This window comes from Nelumbo lutea, chromosome 1, assembly GCF_056320005.1.
Source record: "Nelumbo lutea isolate HS-2025 chromosome 1, American lotus-T2T, whole genome shotgun sequence".
Taxonomy (NCBI): domain Eukaryota; kingdom Viridiplantae; phylum Streptophyta; class Magnoliopsida; order Proteales; family Nelumbonaceae; genus Nelumbo; species Nelumbo lutea.
The window spans coordinates 120119835-120125164 of NC_142684.1; the positions used below are offsets into that span (position 1 = coordinate 120119835).

General features: G+C 33.2%; 1 long non-coding RNA gene across 3 annotated transcripts; it reads right to left on the reverse strand.

The window, feature by feature from the left end:
* Positions 1 to 473: 473 nt before the first annotated feature.
* LOC148877138 (uncharacterized) lies at positions 474 to 4621 on the reverse strand. 3 transcript variants are annotated; one of them, XR_016111872.1, is made up of 5 exons: positions 4461 to 4621; positions 4228 to 4359; positions 4020 to 4122; positions 1672 to 1802; positions 474 to 660 (listed from the first exon to the last, which is right to left on the reverse strand). It is a non-coding gene; the product is annotated as an uncharacterized LOC148877138 (long non-coding RNA). The 3 variants fall into 3 exon arrangements; XR_016111866.1 differs by having other exon boundaries at positions 4220 to 4359; positions 4461 to 4617; XR_016111878.1 differs by having other exon boundaries at positions 4214 to 4359; positions 4461 to 4596.
* Positions 4622 to 5330: the final 709 nt, after the last annotated feature.

Sequence of the window (5330 nt, forward strand, 5' to 3'; positions counted from 1 at the left end):
CAATATTAATTCTTTTTAGCAATCAAATTCATAACCATAACAATACATCTATTTCTATTAATTAAAAAGAGAGTTACTATTGCAGCGGAATAAAACCATGATCACTAAATGCATTAAGAGAAACCAGATGAAAATCAAAATTACCAATCACTATATATAGTTCTGAATCCTTAATCCGATCAAAAGCCACTTCACACTCCAGCCAGATAACCCAAAGCGCCCCTTGAATCCTCCTCAAGGATTATTAATAGGTTACATTTATTAACTATACCCCTGCATTGTAGGGGTTGGAGAAGTGAAATTATTGTATAGAAAAAAAGAAGTTGAGAAGTTATTTTTTCAGTGAAGGTATCTTAGAAGAAAAGTTACTTAAAATAAACTAAAATTTGTATCCAATTTATTTTGCTAACACTGATTCCCTGAATGCATCTCTACTTAAATTGATCCAGCAGCATGCAACATGCAACAGAGGAAAACACCAAACTTCAGCTTTCCATTACTCTATCATCTTCCTGGTTAAAGTTCTAATTTCAAATGAAGGGGCCTTCTTTTGGAACTGGGATACTACAAAGGTGATAAGCATTGGTGAAACTGAAGCACCATTAGTTAAAAAACAAGAACAGCTACAACCATCAACAGCACAACCGAGCAGATCAATGCCTGGAACCATGTCAGAATTAGATTAAAAAGCCAAGGTGATTAAAAGTTAGCCCCAATGTCCAGGGTATGTAAATACTTCACATTTTTGGTGAAGGGATCCACATTTTTATATTATTATTTATATTTTTTAATGAGATTAACTTATATGAAATTGGTAAAAACTAATTTTGAAACAAATAATTCTTACAATTTCAATAGTTTCTAATAATTCAGTCATAACTAAAAATAATTTACTGTTAGTTATTACAAATAATATAATGATAATTGTTGTTGTAAATTTTACAGATTTTTTAAAATTTTAAAATAATTCCTGAATAACAAAATTACTATAATACTAGAATTTCCATAATTATCAAATTACAAATGCAACAAAAAATATTTTAAAAATTACTCTTATTATTTTTTATTTATCAATATTTTTTATCATTGCAATAAATTAATGATAAGTGTGGTAAACTGAAATAATTATCACAAATTTTTGTTAATTTAATAATTTTCACAAATAATAGTTATGGATAATTCACAACATAAAAATATATATGATTATGGATAAATTCCTTAGAGACAAAGGGCTTTTAAATAACCAGAACAGAAGCAGAACATATGCAATATGGATTAAATAACCAAGGAGTAGAAATTAGGGTAAACTTAATTGGAGACTAAGAGATATCTCTTATGATCAACGAAACTAAGAGATACTCTTTTGATCAGCGAAACTAAGAAATATCTTTTGCCTTGGTGGTGGTTCCTCATCAGTGAAGAAGCACCGGCCAAAATAAACCTAGCATGTTTCATTCATCCAATCTTAAAAGATGTGTAGTTTGTTAATCATGATGCCAGATAAGACTTATATAAGAATGCAGTGAATTGTAATCAACCAAAAAATAAAAATAAAAACGAAAGCAAAACAGCACCCTGATATAGACACCTCGGATAGCTAGTAATGACAATCAAGGGGGAAAATGAAGAGGAGAGGAGAGCCAGAACAAACATAAGCAGAGTAAAGCTTACCAACATGGTTGAGCTTTTTTAATTTGTTGCACACTTGCAGGACAATTTCTCCCGACTGGTATTAACCATGTTGATTCATACTAGAAGTCTAGTTGCCCATGCATTGTAGATCAAACATTTAAAGTTCCTACCTAATTCATAAGAAAAGAACTACTCATGAATGTTCTGCTTAACTTTAAAATCGAAACACTCGTAACACCGGTAAAAAAAAAAAAGAAACAAAAATAATCTCAAGAATATCAGCGACATTGACAAATGAGAATTACCTACTTAACAGTCACTGACAAATGAGAATTACCTACTTAACAGTCACGAGAGTTCACATTTTCACAAAAAAAAAAAAAAAAAGAAGAAAAGAAAAGAAAAGAAGACAATAAAATTTGATCCTTGAAAGCACCGCTTAGTCACAAGTTTCAAAGTAAAAACTTCCATTGAGAGATCAAAGACCAAAATGATTCAATATCACCAATAGATCGTACAAAATTCTAAGAAATTGCTTGTAATTGATTGTACAAAATTCACTGGCATAACCTTGATGGTGACAACCTCCACAAATGCTTCCTTGGATTTTTCTTGCCCTAGGTAGAACCTATTTTCTCTCTTCCCAAATTGACCATAGGATGGGCATCCTTCTCATTTAGGACTAAATCAAAGTGCTTATCTTTCCTGGTGTTGCCAACCATAAAGAGAAGCATACTCTAGGTAGAACAAAAGAAAGGCAGTTTTTTATTCCAAGCAATGCATGCTAATCGGGGTTAAAAATCAAAGTCCGGGCCTATGGGAAAAATATTTAGTGGTAAGAGACCTAATGATTGGGTTTGGGGCAACCAATTTCTAGTATCAAGGGTAGATGGAGAATAAAAACATCCCTAGGACTGTTGATAAGAGAGACAAATTCCTCTATCTTGGAATTCGTACGAACATGTTTAAATGTAAATGACAGTCCAAACCATTGTCATCATGAAATAGGAAGCCAAAAATTATAGCATCCTTATGCAAGGTGAACTGAAATATGCATGGGAAAGAGGAGCTCAAACTGTAGTTGCAAAAATGGTGTGAGTTGAAGTTACTATCCCACCTGTTTGTGTTCATCCTAAATTTCTTGTAGATAATGGATGTCCAAAGGTTTGACTGCTCCTCGCACATAGATATCCAATCCTAATAAGGTCTCTTTTTCTCCTCCATTCCATAAAAAATTTCTAATAAAGTTGTTCAATATGGTCCCTCAACTTATTAGGATTCTGGAACACTAAAAGATAGTAAACCAGGAGATTTACCTAAGCATAAGTCTTCCTCATTTAGTGTTTAGAGATGTACTTCCTCTTCCACATTGCTAACCATTTCTGACATTTTCCAACTACTTAATATCAATAAGGCAAGAATTGTGGGTTTGCACCCAAGGTCCCAAAAATTCTAATTGGATATTTCTCCACCCTACACCCCAAATTGTTTTTTTTTTTTTTTTTAAATTTCTTTGCCCAGATCTTGTATTCACAACCACAGCTTCTACTACTTTTTCAAAAAACCATGAATATAAAAAGTTACCCCTTCCCCGTTTTACTTTTCTTTCTATAACTTCAAAAAGGATGAAATAAACAATAGTAATAGTTAATTTTTTGATAAGTATCAATTGTAATAACTAATAACCCCTCTAGAACTACAATTGTCTTATGATGTATCTTCTTTTTTGATATGGATGTATCGGTTAGGTGAAATCTCTTCATCGTTGGACTATAATTCTTTATTTTTTATTTTCAAGTATTTCTCAAAATTCTAAAATTTAATGCCCAAACTAGTGATTCAAATCTAGTGGCAGTAGGAAGGCTGGCGGCATGGAAAACTTATATTTCTAAATAATCTGTAGAACTTTCCTGGGGCCATTAATACCCATGACAGGTTTGGTCCCTTCTTGAGATTACTATCTTTGAATGTTGGCAACTAACATCTCATAACTACAGAGAGTAAATAATATGTACCCTTCAAGTATTAAGAACCACCGACCAACCATAACACAAGCAGTGCTAACAATGTAGTTGAAAGTTCCCAAAAGTTTTCTAGAGCCAATGTATTAATCTCTGTTGGGGGAAATTAATGGATTCCCTAAATAGATTTATAGTTTTCCTAAGAACTTCAATATAACATATCTTGCACATCCATAAACAAACAAACAATTTTTATAGAAAAAAACACAAATAACAAGTGTTCTTAGGAACCAAACACTGGAATTAAAACGATGCCAACATGGAACAAAGTACAATTAAAATGAAATGTTGCATGATGCCATTTGGATGCAATTGAAGATGCTAAAACAAAAACTAATAGATGAGATTATCCAAACTTGAAATTACCCGGTCAGTGTCGATGATGTCTCACCGTATTCTTCTGATTGTCATGTTCTGCTTCATCTACAGGTCCTTGTATTCTACAACTCCCTTTCAAGACTGGTGTAATCTGAAAAGAAGGTTAAATTCACCATTAATTATCCTCTTCTATTCCGTGACCACAACAACTTCAAGACAACTAAATACCAATGATAAAATACAATTACTGAATCACCAAAAGGAGACCATGTCTCTGAACATAATGCTGTCGTGGTTGAAAAGCAGAATGTTTCACAAATACTGAAGCGATGATTAATTTAGCATGCACATTATTCAGAAGTAAATCAGTAACGCTCCAACCAATATACTGAAAACCAAAAGATTTAATTCCCAGATTAATCAAAAACCCTAAACAAAGTGATACAAAAAGCCAATAAATTCTATAAAACGCATCTTAAATAAGCAGACTTTCTCCAACACGGAAAACCCCAAACTGTCTAACGGAATTGTCACAGATCAGAAGCCCAATATTTAGCTCCTCTCCCAAGAATCCATGGTGAGAGAGACGAGACGAGAGAGAGAAGAAAGAGAGAAAGAAACGCTATATGAGAAAGAGAAAGAAGAGAGACTGAGAGAAAGAGAGGCAGGTAGCGGGAAGACAGAGTGAGGAGAAACACCACATGGAAACGTGTCGTGTCACTCGGACACGTAACTTTCATGCAAAGGGATGCTCTATATACTCTGTTTGCATGAAACGCCATAGGAACACGCTCGGACTTGCTCTGTTTTACACAACTTTCACTCGGACACATATCGTGTTGTGGACAAAGACTTTGTTTTACACGTATAAAACAAAATTGGTCGATTTAAACACAAAAACACCAAAATAGTACATATAAAATAACACGTAACGAAAGGGGAGAACATCCCAATCGTATTAATATATATATATATAAAAGATGTTATTTGAAAGATAAGTTTACTTAAAAATAAAATAAAATTTTAAAATATAAACGATATTTTAAATATATTTTGATATATATATTATCATGTATATAAATGAAATAATATATATTTAAAATGAATAATATTTACTATATGTTGGGGCGATGACTTCATTCCTCATCTTCAACCCCAACCTTTCTCGGTGATCCTTATTAATCCTCATCTCCGTCCCTACCCCACAAAAGCAATTCCCATCCCCAATCCATCGGATCCGAAAACTTAAGTACTCAATGGGGACGGAGAAAATTGCCATCCCTACTCATGCCTAGGCCTATATTAGCACAAAAAACTACAAGGACTAGGCATGAACCCAACACTTCAACTGTGGCCTAA